The sequence below is a fragment of the Lutra lutra genome, chromosome 1 (assembly GCF_902655055.1).
Source record: "Lutra lutra chromosome 1, mLutLut1.2, whole genome shotgun sequence".
Taxonomy (NCBI): Eukaryota; Metazoa; Chordata; class Mammalia; order Carnivora; family Mustelidae; genus Lutra; species Lutra lutra.
In genome coordinates, this window is record NC_062278.1 from 48,788,157 (window position 1) to 48,808,271 (window position 20,115).

The 20,115-nt window shown below is 37.8% G+C and overlaps 2 protein-coding genes across 8 annotated transcripts in view; one reads left to right on the forward strand and one right to left on the reverse strand.

Annotated features, from left to right (window-relative positions):
- Positions 1-20,115, reverse strand: part of FILIP1L (filamin A interacting protein 1 like) — a 311,063-nt gene that overhangs the window by 48,821 nt on the left and 242,127 nt on the right. The window contains exon 1 of one of the 4 annotated variants that reach the window (XM_047722967.1): positions 10,964-11,098. The exons of the other annotated variants lie outside the window; for them this stretch is intronic. The gene's annotated coding sequence lies outside the window, so the exon portion shown is untranslated. Of the gene's footprint in view, positions 1-10,963; positions 11,099-20,115 lie in introns of those variants that run through there. 4 annotated transcript variants of the gene reach the window in all.
- CMSS1 (cms1 ribosomal small subunit homolog) overlaps positions 1-20,115 on the forward strand; it is a 381,861-nt gene that overhangs the window by 48,531 nt on the left and 313,215 nt on the right. The window lies entirely within an intron of this gene.

Sequence of the window (20,115 nt, forward strand, 5' to 3'; positions counted from 1 at the left end):
GAGCCTTGATGATGAGACATTAATAAATATTCTCTTAATTACTGTAATAATAAAGCAAGTTTAGTCACTTGGCATAAATTCATAAATATTTTTGGATGGTTTAAAAAATTGTGACTTTGCCAGTAAAAACATCTCATGTTCCCCAGAGGAGGAGGGTTTGTCATAAATACCATTTCCGTTGAACATTTCAAGGAACTTAAAGTTCTCGGAAAATATTTTTAACAGGCAGCCTTTTCTCAGGCAAACTTCAAGGGCATAATACCATATACCCTTAAAAGTGTGGGTGCATTTGCTTTATCTTATTAAGAATGTTTATAGGTATTTCTCTTATTGTTCAGAATTCATTTATATTTGGATGTTTCTTACATGTCTTAGTGGATTGAGGTAAACAGACATGGATTCTTTAGAAGAGGAGCATTCTGATATAGCTGCAGAACTTTTTTAATCTCCATTAGTCCCCCTTTTTTTTTTTCTCTTCCCAGATCACGAGTTATTTTCATTCAGCTATCGCAAATAGGTATTTTGGAAGATTAGTATAATTCCTTTCTCTAAACACTTATTCTTCAGTAGGTTGGTTTTCTTTCTTGTATTTTCTCTCTTTTAAAAAGTTACAAAGATTATATCCTTTTCAAATCTTACTCTGAGCCAAAAAATATTTTTTTTAAGCCTCTAGTTCCTGTAAGTCTTTAAGGGGAAAAAAAAAAAAAAAAGGCTTTCCTCTCTTATTTGGCTTTCATACGTTAATTCACTGTGTTCAGTTTGTCAGATTTAACATAAAAGGCCAAAGCAGAGAGCAGTCATGTGCCAGAATGGATGAGTTCACTGGTTTTCACCTCCTTGTAGTCTGGCTGCCTTTACAGAGGCAGTGGCTAACGTGGTATGCTTGGGAAACCAAACGTTTCCTAACTTGTTAGTGGGAAATTAAAACTTCAGAAATTTAGAAACCACAACAATGGAGGCTTATATTTTATTGTGACTACTGAGTCACACAGTTTGCCATGATAAACAGGCTACATAGGAGCCACAAGAGTAAAATGTGAAACATTTTGATCCCTAGAGAATTCCACCCCATCCCTTCCATTTTAGCTATAGTAAATCAGTAAATAAGGGGCAAAGGAACTACGAACATTTGATAGCACTAAATAGTAGTCACAGGTCAGGGCAATTGGAGGATGAAGGTGATGCTTGGCTTGGCTTCCTGCTGAGCAAACAATCAGATCATGAACCACAGTGAACATCCTCCATCTCCCCTTACCCACTTTTTCTAGTTCATGAGGGTGACTGGTATCTGTCCATGATTTTTTTTTTAAAGATTTTATTTATTTATTTGACAGAGAGAGAGAGCACAAGAAGGCAGAGAGAGAGGGGGAAGCAGGTTCCCTGCTGAGCAGAGAGCCCCGATGCCATGCAGGGCTTGATCCCAGGACCCTGAGACCATAACCTTCTGCCGAAAGCAGAGGCTTAACCCACTGAGCCACCCAGCGCCCCTGTCAAAGAGCTAGAGCATGGGCCATATGTAAAGCTTAATTACAGACAGGTGGGAACATTTTAATCTAGAATCCCTTGAAATGTAAATGACCGTGTGTGTGTGTGTGTGGTCTGTGTTTTGCATCCCCTGTGTGCATTGTAAAAACTAAAATTATTTTGGCCATCTAAGCTTGTTTAATTTTCCCCAACTGACAGTTCTAAGCATTTGGGTTAGATTTTCCTTTCCTACCATTCCCGAGTATTGAGAAGACAGAATCCATGAACACAGAATTTGATCCTATTTTCTCTTCTCTAAGTTGCGTTCTTTTCAGATGAATGTGTTCTAGAGAATATTAACCTTATGTAGTAAGAGGCAATTCAATCAAGATATTACAGTGGTTAGCAACAGACCTGCTAGAGGTGAAAGCAGTGACTTTACACTCTGCTTCCCCTGGCTTTAGGTCTGCTACTGATTTTGCTCCTCAGCAAATTTCATCCATTTAGTTATGTTTATCCCTGTAAGAAATCTGTTTGTGGTGGAATTTAAAAAAAGAATGTCATATACCTTGTATATATGCTATATGAATACCCATCATTTATACTCTGTCCATATCTGACCTTGTGATTTGAATTTTAAGAAAGGTCAAACTATTTCAGATTTGCAGTAATTGAAAAAATATTTTTGAAAATACTGATTTCACTTTCAAAGTTCACTTGTTCACAAATAAAAACAAAGAAAAAAGCAAACCCCAATTTTCAGACAACAGAAAAGCCACCTTCAGAAGAGCTGTGTTTCTAATGGACAGGGAATGCTAGACCAAAATGTGCTACTGACTTAGCTCTACTTAGCTCTATGACTTTGCCTTATCTTATCTGCCTATCACCTCAGCCACATTGGGAAAGCTATATAATATGATCTGTAAGGTTTACAAAGCCTTTAATGATGCTCAGATATCAGTTCCACAGAATAAAAACCCCACCAACCTTTAAATTCCTTTCCTCCTTTCTTTTTTGTACAGCATTGTGTACAAATTCATATGTTAAAAATGTATATTTTGTTTCATCAGAAGAGATTTTCTGACTTATCAAGGTCCAAATGGCTCATAACTACATGGGACCTTAATTGGAATTTCGTGGGGTTCAGATTTATTTTTCATTCTTTATAAATCAAGTACTGTCATTCAAGGTTAAGTATGCTGTAAAAGTAAAGAAATAAATCTTTTCAGTGTCTGACACTTAAAATGTTATGCTAAATTTGAAAGTACACTAAAACTAAAAAATTAACACCTAGGAAGAAGTACTTAAGAGTCCTAGTACTTAGACTATTAGGATTCTTTATTGTCTGTGGCTAGGATGTGATATAAGCTCTTCATCCCATGTTGTAAGGTTTGTCTTACCCATTTGTTTTATTTGTGTGCCTCCCAAACATGGTAGGACTTTTGAAGTAAAACAGGGAGATTCTAGGCTAGCTTTTAATAAGCCTTTTGCTCTTTGGTCATTTAACTACTCAGCAACTTATTTCTTATTTCAGGTGATTAAACACCCTTTAGAAGGTTCATGTGGGTTTCTCATAAGAGGGATTTCCTTCTAGCAGGGAAATCAGAATAAAAGATAACCTCACTTTTCAGAGTAGCTGAGGTTAGGCACTAGACACATGGATTCTCTCCAAAAGGCTTAACCCTTTACTTCACTTTATGGCTGGGTATAAGAGAACATGAGCTCTTCCAGACTGCATCCTACAAAGCACCCCCTCTTTGTGCTCAGGCAGCCCCTTGTGCCTCAACCTGATGGAACCCTATTTATAGCCTAGATGATGATGGAGCACCATCCTTGTGGGCAGACTGGCATAACTAGAAGAATCACGGGTACCATATATTGAGTGTCTACTCTGGGTCCTGCACTGTGCCAAGTGCTTTATTGTCATGTTTAATCTTCACTTTAAGGAGATGGCGTCCTCTCTGCATAAGTCCAGGTTGTTCTGAAGGCCATATACTGGATTTAAAAATCATAGTTTGGATGTTCGGATCCTGGTTTGAGCCTTTTTTTTTTTTTTTTTTTTTTTTTTTTTTTTTTTTTTAAATTTAACCTTAGATTCCCTTTCCGTGGTAGACTTCCAAGGAATAAATCTGCTATCCTTTTTGGAATGCTCCATTCAATAGCTTCCATTTACATTTCAGTTCCCATCTTTTCTTTGAATGTTTGTTCCCTAACTTGTCTGGCTGATGCCCCCTTTCTGAGTCCCCAAAGCCCTTACAAGTTTTGTGACACAAATACTTTATATTGTTTTATATCACTTTCTAATTTGTTTTGGGATATTAGTTTTGCTCTTGTACTAACTCCAGGCTCTGTGAAGGACTTGGTACCTCTGTATCCCCAACATGGGTTTGAATTCAGTATGTACTTGATGACCAAATGATTGAGAGGTCAGAAGAACCATTTTCTTAGGGAAGCATAACTCAGAATTTGCCCTTATTAGAGCAGAAGTAGTAGTAAAGGTTTGTTCCTCTTGTTCCTGTCACTTCTGAGGAAGGACAGCCCTTTAGTAAAATGAGAAATTCACTTGAAGACAATTTTAAATAAAGTCTAGACGGGGGAAGGCCAGCCAAAGAATCTTAACTTTGCTTGTGATTCTTTGCATCTTTACCAAGCCCAGTGAATTTTATGGAATTGTAAGAAGAATATTGTGAAGCATAATTTTAGGGGAATTGAGTGAAACCCCAAATCACTTGACAAGAAATTTTTCTCACCTTTCACTGAAAGATCTGTCTGCCCCATTTATTTAGTTCCATGAAAGCCTAAAGGATAATATGCAACCTCAAAAATTTTCTTTTTAGTAAGTAAAAAATTACTCTCTTTAATAAGTAAAAAAATTTCTTTTAGTAACACAGGTGTTTAACTACCTTGATAATAAATGAATCAATATTATGTTTAAAGAATAATCTTCCTTTAGCCACAACAAATTACTTCTCACAAAACTCCACAGAGTGATTTTACCTCCTCTTCCATTTCCAATTAACAGACTAACAAACTAAGGCTAAGGGACATGGACAGCATCTTACTACATGGCCCTTTGTTTTTAGCAAGAAAGAACTTTCTCTGCTCTTCTCAAGCTTCCAGGCCAAAAAGTACCTTCCTTTTCTTCACATATAATAGCAGCAGTCACGTAAGTCTTGTCAGCCCAAATGTGATGACTGTTTCACATTCCTTCTATGATTTCTGCTCAAAAGATTTGTTTTTTGTTTTGGTTCACTTAAAAAAGAATTTTATTAAGAAAGAATTTTTAAAAGAGGGAGAAAAACTTAGTTCACCTTTAAACTTTTGTTCCAAGACTGGTAGGCCATGAGATGTAGTAAGTCTGGCAGATTTGCTTCTGTCTGAGCCACTCATCTTGAAGGGCTGACCTCATCTTTGAGGCTGTTCTTGGTGCAGTGATTTGGTGCTCTCACAGGCTCAAATACTGCAGTTTTGTTAATCTTTTCTCTGTGCTTAAGAGTGGACTTTTCCCCCCCACAGTCCTCCCATTTTCTTTGGCTAATTTTTCTGTAGTGATATGACCAGTAGCTTGTATTTTTATATAGTCTTCGGTTCCAGTTAAAGAGAGTACCCTTAGTGGTTACTGCTCATTATTCTATCCTTCCCCAGTATTGAGATATGCTTATGGTGGATGAGTGTTTCCTTTTGGGGGTTTGTGGGAGCCAAGGCTATGGTAGAGACAAAAAGAGTGGAACTTGGATTTATGAACCATTATTTTACTCTTTAGTCTTACCACAGAGATAACACTATTTGTCCATGCCAATTTAGTATCATCAGTAAATACACAAGCAAGCTTGAAGATTGACTCTGTTCTGGTTGATTTTGTTTTTTCTTTAGGAGTCCCACATTGTTTACCTTCACTTAATTTTTATGTATAGCTGACTTGTCTTACTTATGTCACTTTTTCAGTCCATTAAAAAAAAAAAAACCGGGAGAGGAGCATTGTGCAAGAGCTTCTTAGTCACTGTCACCAACATGCGGCCTGTGAGTGTTAGTAGGTGAACTTGGGGTAGTGACATGTTATGGTGTATGGAGAAATTAGTTGCTGGGCCTCTTGTCCTGCCTTGTGCTTAGCACAGTGCCTGAAATATACTCAGTAAATGTTTGCTGCTGAAGAAGAGAAGAGTTACAAGCCCTCTGCTGGCTTCAAAGGTTGACATTGGAATTAGCTAACTGAAACTACAGAAAAATCACTCCTTTTTTGTAAAACCTAGCAGAGTCACTGAACTATCCACAAAAACTTCACAACTGAAGTGTATACTTTGTAAAAGGTAATCTGGTTTCTAGTTATAGCAAAGACATGCTGTTTGGGCGCAATGACTGCATTTTGTAGGCCTTCAGCTGAGGCACAGAGATTAGGGAAAACAGAGGAACCTACTGTTCCCTAAGGACAAAAACCACTACATTCAGCTGATCCATATTTTGCTTCCCATCCATTCCATGCCCCACAGCTACTCACCTGGTTCTTTTTCACCACCTTTTTTCTTATTATTTGGGGGAGGAAGTTAAAGTGAAGCAGGTGGAGGTAGGCAGAAAGCAGAGAAGCATCTCACTTAGTCTGCCCACACAACACGTAGCATATAGTACAAAGTAGATTTCACTGCGTTGACTTCCTCTGAGCCTGATTAGTTACCTGGTTTTTGTGTTTGTAGTCAGTTCTATGTGGTTACTTCAGACAGTGGTAGAGATTTATTTGAATCTCGACGAAGAGGCCCTCCTAGCCCAGTGTTCAGAAATACTCTTTTCTTACCAAGTATGGAGCTTCTAGGTTGTAAGTTAGTTGTACATTTATCCAACACCTTGTCCCAGTGACACACCTACTAACTATAGAGAGGTACTTTGCCAGATACTAGGAATAAAATTGGTTGCAAAACTGACCCTCAAGGAGTCCTAGAGACAATAGACAAATAAGCAGTTAATATGTAATTTAATGTTAGATAGCAGTGCATTGCATGAAGGAAAGTAAAGCAAGGTAAATGTCACCAGGAGCTTATAACCTTCATTAGTTACTCTGCAGTTCTTGAGGAGGTTGTTTTAAAGGCATTGAGTCACTGAGTTTTGAAAGGGAACCTGCTAGCTGGGGAGGTATTAAGAATGCAGAATGCTTAGTTGGAAGATGCTGAGTTGAGGTCAGTTATCAAGTTGTGGTTCAGACCTGAATGTCTTTGACACAGAGCATACCTTCTTTCTGGGAAGCCACTCAGCTTCTAAGCAGAGTGAGCTTTGTGCCACACCCCCCTAGGACCTTTAGGTGGAGTTATTATTTGTTTTCTTTGTCTTCGTTTTATCACTTCCCTTCCATTGTAATAGCTTGATTGAACTCTACTGGTTTTCACCTCCCTCCTTTCCCCCTGCCTTCTTACTGCTCATACTTATTAACAATAACTTTGAACCTTTCTGCTTTTTTTTTTTACTGGGTCTTATATCCAAATTAACACCTCCAGTGCCAAGGCTTCTTCTGGGGCTTCGTCCCTCATCTCTTTCTAGAACTAATTTAAGGAGAAAGCAAAGGCTGTAGCCCAAGAATGCAGGGAGCCATGGCTCTGCCTCTGAGTAACTCTGTCTCTGAGCCAAGTCATACTGTGAGCATCAGTTTCTTTTGTAAGGTGAGGCATTTGGATCAGATGGCAGGCTTCTTCTAGCTATAAAGCTCTGTGGACATTCCTTGCCAGAGAGAGAGACAGAGAGAATGTGTGTACATTCTCTGGGGCCTGGGGGAATCCCATTGTCCTTATAGAAAAACTTAAGAAGTTTCTTCTCAAACTCACATCTGTGGAGTTTAGTGTTTATGTTCTTTTTTACTGCTAAAACTGTCCTTTAGGCTAGAATCAGAAGTTATAAACAAAAATCAAGAAGTTGGATTTGGCTATACCTTAACCTGACCTAATGGTACACTTACATACCTAATACTTTACATACTTCCTTATCCCCCCATAACACACACACACACACACACACACACACACACACACACACACAAACACAGCATTCCTCATGTTTATCGTTTAAAAATAGTAATTGTCTGTTTAAGAGTTAATCTGATTTTAGAACCAGTAGGGAGTAGCAATGTGAGATGGTCAGACTGGAGATAGAACACTGTTAATGTGTCATTCTCTGTTTGGGGGCTCAGAATTAAAACTGCTCCTGTCCTGTCTTAATTTGCTAAAGCATCTGAGAGAACAAGCATGAAAAGGGAATGTTTCTCCCATATCTGAGAAAGAACCAGGGGACTTTCCTTGGAGATTTTTTTCCACTTTTGTTTTGCTCAGCTTTCCCAATCAGAGGTAGTATTAGTACAGAAGAAAGCCAGGGAGAGATCATCTCAACTCTGCTATTTAAGAAAAAGAAGGCTGTAGGAGGGCTTACAACAGTGTTGGGATGTTCCTTTAGGAATTAGTGCACCTAACATTCGAGGAAGAAACTGATAAGCCCATATTAAATGTAAGTGATTGAGTTGGTGGGCCTATAGATATTATAGTGATGGCAGAAGCAGCCACAGAAATATTGTGTGGGGGGGGGCGCCTGGATGGCTCAGTGGGTTAAGGCCTCTGCCTTCGGCTCAGGTCATGATCCCCGGGTCCTGGGATCGAGCCCCGAATCGAATCGGGCTCTCTGCTCAGCAGGGAGCCTGCTTCCCTTCCTCTCTCTCTGCCTGCCTCTCTGCCTACTTGTGGTCTCTCTCTCTGTCAAGTAAATAAATAAAATCTTAAAAAAATAATAAATAAAGTGTATGATGCTAGCTGCTTATGCAGTGTCTCTTCATCTTTTTTTTTTAAAGATCTTCAAAGATCTTTAAAGATCTTTTTTTAAAGATCTTTTAAAAATCTTTATTTAAAATAATTTACAGAAACTAGCCAATCAGATTACATTGAATCTACATTCATAGTCAAAGACAAATAAAATTTAATCATTTAAAATTAATGATACACCCAAGAGGATAAGGTAAGATGTGTCAGATTTTTCGAATATAATGACCAGCTATGTGAACAGCAGATGTCAGTACATGAAGCAGGTTGAGACCAATATTGCTTTACATCTTCTGGTTATTATGCCACAATATCCAGTTTTTATAAATAGTTCTCTTCCTGCCTCCCTTCCTTTTCCCCTTAAAGAGAAGGCTGTATTTTTTCTATTCACCTTGTAAAAGCATTCACTTTGCTCCGAAACATTAGATATAGACAGAACATGACCTAAGAGGAAAAAAAGGGATTTTATTCTTGGTTTTCCATTTTCACTTTTCACCTCAAAATCCATTTATTACCAGTCACTTTTTGGGGGGGAAGGAGCAGCAAAGAACCCTAAAACAAAATTCACAGCCTTTTGAGAAAGTAAATTTATGGGAATTGCAACTGGACTTGAAAACTAAGAAGTTCAGAGCTTGATTTGTGTTTTCATATTGGCTCTTTCTATAGACTTCATCACAGCATTAGGAAAATATCACAAAAATACCATTGCTTCACATTGAAGTTTAATTGCCAGAAAAGGACAAATGAATTTATTAAGCATAAAATTACTATGTGCTTCATTTGGAAATGTAAAAATTTATATTCATTCTACTTAAAACATTTTTTTCTATCATATAGATTGTCCAAAGGACTAATGCTTATTCAGAGAGCCCACGGTGTGATAATGTATCCAAGATAAATTTTGTTTAACTTTCAGTTTTAAAAGGGTCTTAATGGGTGATTTGTTCTTTGAGCCATGCTTTATAGTTAATAAATGGAAAGAAAGTGTGGAATATTGAAGTGTGTCACTTAAAGATTTAAAAAAATTATGCTTGCCTATTTAAAAAAATAAAGTGCAGACCCTGGGAAACACAGCTGTTAAAGATTTAATAGAGGTTATGATTTTCAACAGTTGAGCTATAGTTTATGGTACAGATGGCACTCTGGGTATAACTGAAACAATATTTGGTGGGTTTTGTTTCTCTCCTCTTCCATAAGTTCCAAAGAGTGGAATACCTTTTTACCAAAGCAAGAATTTTTCCATTTCCAGTTACAACCTATATCAAATAAACAACTTTCTGTTGCATGTTACGTACTTCACAGTAACCTGGGTGTTGGCCACTCTTTCTTCTCATTATGGTAGGCTTCGCTAGATTTGAAATAATAGTTTTAGGGAAATCCTCCTTTTCCGTACTAACCTGCAGTTTATATAGCCTATCTTCAGACCAAATAACATACAATTTTTCTTTTAGAATACCAAAACCAAAATCTTGCGTTGCTCCAAACAAAATTAGCAAACACAAAACTCCTATGAAGCAGAAGTAATAGGCACCAATATTATATGCTTTAAAATAGTCAACCACAGGAATTACTAGAAACACGGATAAATTCCAAATTTGGGGCATATAGAAAATGCTGTTTCAAGTGACAAATAAAATAAAGAGGCTATTTAAAAAGGGAAATAATTGTGATACATTTCTTAAGTTTTATTTTACAGTATATGTTCAGAGCAAATAAAGTTTGAGTGATAAATGATTTTTTCATCTCCTATTCCAATGTTTTAATGTGACATAGCATATTTTCTTTATTAACTCTTCTGCTAATTTTTATTCTGAAAAGTAAAGTAAAATATGCAGATGTTCATCCAGGTGTTCAATATCATATAGTTAAGTGTTCACTTATAGCAAATAGCCTGTTCAGGGTTTAGATATAACTTAAAGTTCAGAATGCCACTGATCACCAAAATTCTTCTACAGGCTTTACCTGTTAAATGAGCATTTCTACATAACAAACTATTGTCCAAAATATTACTCTAGAGAAACTAGCATTATCTTTAATATTCAGTGCAGTTTGTCATTTATCCACTGATTAAAATAAAAAGTTGGAACTCAAAATTATGAGAGTTACATCAATGTACAGATTGACAAATGCTTTTTAAGACAGATTAGACTTTGTAGGAATTTTTTGAAGCTTAAAAAGCGCTTAGCTTTTTATGTTACATGCATCCTAATTTCAAGATATATTTCTAACAGTGATTTCTAGTCTTTTATATGCAAATTCACAAAGGGGGAGGGGGTGAGAATGGCTCTAATAAATCCACTACCATGTGGTAGTGTTTGGCACTTTGCTCTTGTAAGACATAATGGAATTCAAGTCCGAGGAGAGATAAGATCAGATTTAGTTGTGGTATTACAATATATCCCTCCCACCACCCTTTCCCAAAGATTTCTGAACACAGGCAGGATTCAGTTGTGGCTAACTTGGAGAGAGCATGTAATATGTAGTTATCCCCCAGCACTCATCATTTAAAATCAAGTCCAAATCTCTTTTCTCTATCAGAGTAAACTTTTTAAGTTTTGTGTGAGTTGAAAAGGTTTTGAACCTAGGGTTCATTGGACGCGCTTTTCGAAACCTGTCTGCAGTTCGTGATGCTGATGACTTTAAAAGACACCTACAGTCCGCCTGGCTTTCTGACAGCAGTGCCCCTTGCTGGAGCTGAGCGGCTCTCCCGGGCTTACCTGAGCTGCCTGCGCCGGGGCCAGACCGGGGCCGAAGGGGGCCGAAGGGGGCCGCACTCTCGCGGCGCTGCGAGCGGGCTGTGCGCGCTCCGGGAGTCGCCCGAACAATGCGAGCGGGGCGCTGAGCGCGCCCGGCCTAAGGGCGTTACGTCACTGCGCTGCCTTATAAGGCACTCCGCGTGTGCGGCGCAGGCGGTGGGGGCTCCGGTGACAGCCAGATCCGCGGCGACGGCGGTGACGGCGCAGCAGCGGCAATGCGCCCCAGGTCAGCCCACGTTCGGACCGTGTGAACGGACTGTCGGTCCCCGGCTCCCTGCGGAGAGGGAATGGGCGGCGGGCCCGGGACGCCGGCGCCCTCCTGCCTGGCTAACCAAGTCACTGGGGGTCATGGTCCATCCGTTAGTAACTTTTTTCCCCTCTAGGGCTTTAAAGCTCCTGCTATTGCTTCAGATTCTTAAATGCACATCCTGTATTCTTGTTTAAACTTTTGTAAATACACTGTTGTTAAATTTGTTTTGTTTTGTTTTGGTTTTTTTTGTTTTTTTTTTTTTTTTTTTTTTTTTTTTTTTGGTTGCTGGGGGGAGGCGAGAGAGGGAGCCAGAAGCTTTTTTTTTGGTTTTTAGATTTTTTTTTTTTTTTTGAGATATCCCGGGGGTGATTTAGACTTCAAACCTCCTCTTTCCTTTTTGTAAAGAGTAGGGGTCCTCAGAGGATAGTATTTTATTTCCTGATGATGTAACTACCAAACAATTCTTCAAGTGATGATGGGAAGGCCAGATGAAATCTGATTTTTTTCAGTGTTTTTCCTGAAAGAACCTCCTAGTTCTTCCTTTCTTCATGCCTATGTTTTAACGAAAGTAGTTCAAACTAATGTTTGTCAGGGAAAGTTTTATTAAAAAAATAAATGTTTTGTGCTATACTTTCAAGATAAAGTATAAAAATAGAACTTGAGGACCAGTTTTAATCCATTTTTTTTCGTCTACCAGCAAACAAAGACATGAGAAGAAAAAAGAAACTGATCAAATATGACTGAATTAAGCCTCTAGTATGGGGCAGATTTATAAATTCTTTTTCTGGGAAATGAGAACTAGCCTCCTAATTATTTTGCACATTAATAAGAGAAGTAATCTCTGAATTTCTAGACAACTAGGTGAATCTGCTTAGTGAATTAGGGCTCTATGGCTGCCTTATTTGCAAGCTTCAAATGAATTGAGTAGTTTTAGTGACTTAAGTCTATTTAACTCTTTAAAAATAAACATTAAGATAGGATTGCTTCCTATTATGATGTACATAGGTTTATAGAATTACTGTTTCCATATGTTTTGTCAAATAGGAATAATGAAAATAGTTTTGTTTCTTTTCCTTAGTTTGGAGTAAAGGAAGGCTGGTTGCAGAGAATATATAGTTAGTGAAAATGGGGAAAAAAGATATGGGGCGCAAAAACGTGTGTCATCTTTTCTAAACTGTGGGCTCACTTTGATAGGCCTTCTAGATCACTCTCTACTGAGAAGCCTGTTAAACTTCTGCTTTATATATATATACCGTTTTGAGAGGCCAATGACTATACCCTTCAATTGAGGTTAAAATTTAATATTTGATTTATACTTTTTTATTAACATTTTAGATATTAGTTTTTTAGTTTTGTTTTTCTACCTTACAGTTGTGAAGGGCATTTGAATCTTTTTAGTCTCCTGTACTTGCTCTTTACTTATTAAACGTGTTTTTGAGATTTGTATGCTAGATTTGATTCATTATAAATGAGACAAAATGATTGTGGTGAAAGTTGCATAAACTCCTGTATCTCAGCTTCAAACTGGTTACAAAGTATCTTTAACCGAAGCCAGCATTTTTGTAACTGGTTTTGCCTCCTTTCCCCTAATAGGTACAGGGATTTCCTAACATTAGACTTTTTTCTTTCCCACATTTTTGTACTCATGCTTTGCGTTTACTTCCGTATTTTTTATTTCCCACTTCCCCTGTAAACTGTGCCGCATTATTTCCTTCTTTTGTTTAACTGCAGTAGCTGAAGAATAGAGAAGTGTATACAACCCTTGTCTAGGGTTTTAAAGGCACTCCTTGTGTGCCTTTCCTGGTGTCCCATTACTCCCTGAAGCAGTGATCTCTTACCCAGGTATGACTCAACATTCTGACTGAGATTATGGTGTATACCACTCTTCAGGAACCAATAACATTGTTGAGCTTTTTAGTTCATGCTAGTCACTGTGCTTAGTGTTCTACAAGTACTCCATCACTGTAACGTGGTATTAGTCATACTTTTCAGATGAAGAAACACATTTGGAAGGGTAAGATGGCTTGACCAAGGTCCTATTGCTAATAAAGTAACAAATGTAGTGATTTGAACCAGTGTTTATGTGTACAGCCTTAGTCTTCTCTTAATGGTTTGCTCAGAATCTCTCAGAAGTGTTAGTAAAGAAGTGCTTGGATGGGGCGCCTGGGTGGCTCAGTGGGTTAAGCTGCTGCCTTCGGCTCAGGTCATGATCTCAGGGTCCTGGGATTGAGCCCCGCATCGGGCTCTCTGCTCAGCAGGGAGCCTGCTTCCTCCTCTCTGCCTGCCTCTCTGCCTGCTTGTGATCTCTCTCTGTCAAATAAATAAATAAAATCTTAAAAAATAAATAAATAAATAAATAAAGAAGTGCTTGGATTTAGTTCAGAAGTTTCTATTTTTATTTCCTAGACTGAATGTTACACCAGGAAAACCAAGACTGACCTTTGCAGGCCACCCACCAGAGCCACCCTGATTATGTGCTGAATAACCCTAGGGAAGTCATTCACGTTGGAGACATCATGGATTTGTATATTGACTAAGACAGCTTTTTTGAGGATGTTGGCAACATGTTTTGGTCTAATAAAATTAGAATATTATGACATTTTTTCGACAGATGAAAGTCAAGGGTCTTAAGCAGGGGGGATCTTCATCTGACACAAGAAAGAGCACTCTGGGTCTTGTATTGGAAACTCCAACCAGCCATTGTTATTATGTTCTCCTGTCCACAGGAGTCCTCAAGTAGACTTTTATTTCCTTCTCCCTTCTCTTTGAGATGTAATTTTTGTTTTCTTGGCTTCTGACATATATTTATCAAAAGAATGGAATTATGACCACTGTGCCTCAGTCTTGGCTGAGAAAATTTTACTTACTTTTTTACTGAAAATTTTATTGTCCAATTGCTATATGACTCTTCTTATTTTATAATCCAAAATTTCCTACAAATAATTATAACTACAAATTTAAGTCTTCTCTATAATGAGTAATTTTAATTTAAATCAGTAGTAGCTTTAGGTTGTTATTTGGAAATGATTCAGAGGAATTTTTCTACCAATCTAATTGCTTTCTAATGAGGAAGAAGGGTTTGTAGGCAACAAGGGTGGAAACTAGAATGTATCAGTTTAATTGAACCATAGGAATCACTTTTGTTAGATAGTCCAAAACAGTTGAATATCAGCAATTTCCCATGGTTCAAGCTAATGCCAGAGTTCAATACATTGACCACAGCAACTGATGTTATTAGCAATGTACACAGTATTGTCATTTAACTGTTTAAAAATACCATCAACATGTTACTAAGCATGTCAAAGCCAGTTTCTCTTTGTGACATAACTACTCTTACTTTCTTTCATGTCCCGTCTCCCTGCCTTTGTTTCTTCTTGTGGCTGGTGAAGTCTTTTCATTATCCAGATAAGTGCGGGAGAAGCAGTATTCATAATTAACTGCACCTTTCTTCCCAGCTGCCCACAATTTTAACTACTGTTTCTTTCATCAGTTAAGGGGTGATGTACACTGCTCCCTGGAAACTCTGTTGGGATTTATGGTATAGTAACACTTACTTTGAATGTGATATGTTTGCTCCTTTGCCTCTATAAAATAGTGTATGTGAAAACACCATAACACACAAAGGAAAACAATTCTTATCATAGGCATAGTCCTATATGAGAAGCTGAGCATAGTGGGGACAGATCCAGGTTGGCATGGGAAAAGTTTCTATAGTTTCATATTACCTTAGACTGCAGTTGGATTAGCCCTAGCATGAGCCTTTGGCATTGTAGTATTCCACCTCAAGGGAACATTCTAATACCTCACTGGCAGGCTTCTTCAAAAGCAGCGTTGACTGTGAGCATCAGGCTAGCCTGCCATGTATCCAGTGCTGATCTCTCCTCTGCAGCTATACAACTTAAGAGGAAGGGACTGAGCACCATAGGTGGGCAGCTGTAGAATGTAGAGCCAAAAGGGAAGTCTTAGGGCAAAAGTACCTTCTCTCCATGCCAAAAACAACTGCTTTCCTTTTTTTCGTTTTTTTTTTTTTTAAAATAGCATTTTATTTTATTTTTAAAGTAGGCTCCATGCCCAACCTTGAAATCACAACCCTGAGGTTAAGAGTCACACAGTCTACCCACTGAGCTAGCCAGGCACCCTAAAGGATCAGTTTTCTAACCTGTTCCTTCACTCTTCTATTGCCCAGGTGTCTTCTGCCTAGTTTTGTACACGTAAGTGCCCACACAAGGGGCCCCTGGGTGGCTCAGTTGGTTGAGCATCTGCCTTTGGCTTGGGTCATGATCCCATGGTCCTGAGATCGAGCCCCATGTCATTGGGCTCCCTGCTCAGCAGGGAGCCTGCTTCTCCGTCTGTCCCTCTGCCTGCCACTCCCCCCTGCTTCTGCGCTCTCTCTCTCACTCTCTATCTGTCAAATAAATAAATAATCTTAAAAAAAAAAATAAGTGCCCACACAAAATCTACCATATCTCTAGGCAGCACAACACTTGCACTGTGTACCTAGATAGAGCCTTTCACCAATAGTTAATGGGTTACAGTGAACTGAGGTTTCATAGAGACCCACTTGCTCTTATCTGCAACCCAAATCTCCTGTCCTCTGTAGCCTTGAAGTTTCCAGAAGCCCTTTAGCTATTCCTATTCATACTTCAGCTGACTTTGGTTTTACAACAGCAACTAATACTCTTGAGAGCAAACTCAGGCTGATTACAGAAGTGTCAGTGGTAATACAGTAGTAATACTAGTGAATGGGAAGACTGTTAATTAGATGATTTTTTGTGGCTTTGAAAATCAATTATAGAACAGTTCAGTGTCCATGATAATTTGCAAAATGCAGAAAAGTAGAAAAGACATTTTACATCTAGTCCTACCACATGAATACTGCCAACTATTAACAATTAGATGTACAATTGACCCTTAAACAGGCTTGAACTGCATGAGTCCACATATATGCAAACTTTTTTTTTTTTTTTTTAATTTATTTGACAGACAGAGATCACAAGTAGGCAGAGAGGCAGGCAGAGAGGCATGCAGAGAGAGAGGAAGGAAAGCAGGCATGCGGGGCTCAATCCCAGGACCCTGGGATCATGACCTGAGCCGAAAGCAGAGGCTTTAACCCACTGAGCCACCCAGGCGCCCCGATATGCAGACTTTTTTTACAGTGCACTACTATAAGTGTATTTTCCTTATGATTTTATTAATAATATATTTTTCTTTAGCATACTTTATCACAAGATTATAATATATAATATGTATTACAAAATATGTGTTAATTATTTATGTTATTAGTAAGGCTTCTGTTCAATGGTAGGTTATTAATAATTAAGTTTTGGGGAGACAAATTTATATGCAGATTTTTGACGGCACAGGATTTGGTGCTCCTAATCCCCACATTTGTTTAAGGGTCAACTGCACTATGTTCCTTTTTACTCTTTATAAACATTTATAAAGTATCTGTGTTATCCCACTATGGCCTATATATGTATCTTTTGTTTTTTTTATCTTTATATATTTTAATCATGTTCATTGCTTTTCTGTAGACAGTGGGTCATTTAAAAGCATGTATTTGCATATTGTCCCTAGAAATGGTGGCCACAAAGCCAGCCACTGCCTGCTTTGACAGTGCTATAGCTTTTGTTCCTCCACAAGTGAAGCAGCAAAGCCTACATTTAATAGAGACTCTCCTGTTAATCCAGGAATCTCCTGTTCTTGGTTTACATGGATGCTATGACTTGGCTAGCATGCCACTAGGTGAGCAGAATGACTTGGAGAGAATGAAGAATTGATAATATGACGCCACCATAAGATTATTAAGTAGGGAACTGGAAAAGCCTGCTATTTAGGTCCAGTCCATGTGCTTATTTATTTCTGCAAACATTTTACGTTTCCTTGGTAACTAATAATAGTTTTGAGAAACTGTTAAACTCACAAGTATTACTGCAGGAGTAAAAAAATCCTCGAATCACAGAAATTAGAGACAGAAAAGACCTATTAGGTCATCTTTTTTGTCCCTTGCCAGTACAGATTGTTCTCAGCACTTTGCCCAGTCCCTCTTTAAAGGGACCTTTTCTAATGGTTGTACCCCATTTTTTTTAAGTAGTTGATTTTTAAAGAAAATAGTCCCACAGAATATAATTGTGAAGGTTGATTCCAGGCTAAATATTTATAAAGAAAGACCTATGGATTCAAAATACAGGTTTTTGAACAGGTTTTATTTTGGGGGAGTTACTGGTATAGTTTAGGATGTCATTGGAATAGTTAGCTAAAGGTGAAAAGCAGATTGGTGGGTTGACTTTATGTTTTTCTTTCATCATTGGAAACTCAAGTATCGCAACACAGGAGGATTAGCTTTTAATATAAACTCATTGAATTGGGTCTAGAAGGCCTGAGGAAATAAAGCAGTTAGGAAGTAAAGTTAGAGTAAATGGTTCATTCCGAGATTATATTTATGAAAGAAACATTTACACTCTCCCTTCCTGTCCCCAAACCTGCTTTGTCCATTATTTACAGTTAATTATTGTTTGATGTGAAGATGGCTTCTAGCTGTAAAATCCCCTCCCTCAGTCAAGTAATTTCTTCCAAACCCCAGAAGGACAGACTAAAACTCTCTCACAGAGCAGTCACTGGTGGTGTTATAAACTAAATGCTTCAATTCCCTTTATTATGGCTAAATAATGGGAAAATGATGAGCAAATAAAGAAATAAAAACTATGCTTTGAGTTTTATTTTGAAGGATGATCATTTCATAAAAGCACATTTTTGAGTGTAAAAGGCCTTAGAAAATACTTGCTTTACTTATTGCCATCCCTTCTTCCCCCTTTTTAAATAGATGAGATAGTTGGACCTCAGAGAAGTTTAAGGACTTGTCCTGAGGTCAAAGGTAAATTGGTAACCCAGCCAACTATGTTTTACAGATCTGCATATCTCTTTTAGGAAACATGAAAAATCAAAACTGTCTTAATTAAACAATGTCATTAGTACTGTCAGAATATGTCTGAAATTATAATTAAATTAGAATAATTTACTTAGGTTTATACTACAGAAATAATTTGGAGCATTAATGAGCTTGTTATCCACTTTATGGGCAAAATATACAGTATTTTTGTTGCATTTCTTTCAAATTGAAGATCTACATATGACATAATCAACTCAAGCGATTAAGATTGACCATGCTTTGACAACTCCTGCCAAAAATGTAATGGAAAGATCTGAATTTTTAATATTAATTCTGTGCTCTCATTTAACACCATTATCTTGCATTCATGCCAGGGGGCCATTCTATACATGAGAAATGCTATTACAATTTATGTTACTAGACATTTACATCATGAAATGCAGGTGGAAGGGATGTTGAACGTCTTGTGTTCACCCTTAGATTGAATTCTCTCTTGAGTGAGAACTTCTTTTTTTCCAGGAGTTGGTGCTTGCACATCCAGTTGTCATTAGTCAGCACTGAATAGCTCCAGGGATTTTTTACTTCCCCAACAAATCCATTTCATTCCATACTGAAAATTGGCATTCTCTAACTGCTACTGACTACTCCTGGTTTTTCCAGGGAGTCCTACTGAATAAATGCATTGCTTTGACATGAGAGTGTTTTAAATATTTGAAGACAATTTGTCCTAAATCTTAAACTGTTCCTATTTTTATAATTTGAATCTTTTCATACTCTCTTTCTAAAAGTTTGGTGCTCAGAATGAACAAATTACTTCAGTATATTAGGATTATCTTCCCTTTTATAGACTTTGTGTAAAGTCTTTTGTGTTTTCTTAGCATTTTCTGGTGACCACATCAGACTACTATGTCATTGAGCTTACTGATCACCAGCCTCCTAATGACCAACTACATACCTAAGTATTTTCCTCATGTATTACCTCTATAATGAAAGTTAATCCCTTCTATCCTCTGCTGATTTTGTTTGTATTACATCTTTGTTATAATAACAATAGTAGATGGCACATTTAATGTTTAATAGATTCTATGCAGTATATGTTTTACATATAATATCAACTTTGATCCGCATAATGACTCTGAAGGATAGATAACTGAGGAACAGAGAGATTAAGTAACCTGTCCAGTGTCACAGAGCAAGTAAATAGTGGCACCAGGGTTTGAATTGTAGACTGACTTCAGCAAAAAACTGGTAGAAATCATATTCAGTGTCTTGTAGTAGGATTTGAACTTAGGGGATAAACACTATAACACAGAGGCATAGAACTTTGTGCTTCTCTCATCTGCCGCCTAGTTCACTGGGCTTGCACTATGGGTTGGTAGAGTGAGAATAGATCTTGGAGAAAATCTGGTCAGCCACCTCATCTTATAGTTCATATAAATGAAAGCCACACTGTGCAGTATTCTGTTTAGCGATACACAGATGGGGCAGAGCTCAGGCCAGAGTATGGTGCCTTTTCTACTACAGAACTCTAAAGTATTTCTGCTTTGTACAATTTTTTCTCTCTCCTCCTCTTCCCTCCTTCTCAGCTTCCCTTGCCTGCCTGCCTTCCTCCCTTCCTTCCTTTCCTCCCTCCCTCCCTCTCTGCCTCTCTAATTGTTTATGCCCCTATAAGCATTAAAACAACAATAGCATTAATAGAAACCACACTGAAGGGATCATGTAAAATCCTATCATACAGTGTTTTAAACTTCTTTCATTTATTGCCAACTTCTGAATCTGTAAATTCTTTATCTTTTTAGATTATGATATAAATTTAAGACTTTTATCAAATATATTCTCAATCCTGTGATTTAAGTTTCAGAGCTCAAATATGCCATTTATATAAAGAAGATCCAGGGAATGGGAAGGGAAAGGAAAGGAATTGCTGCCATTTATTGAGAGCCTACCATGTGCCAATCACTGTGCCATGCCCTC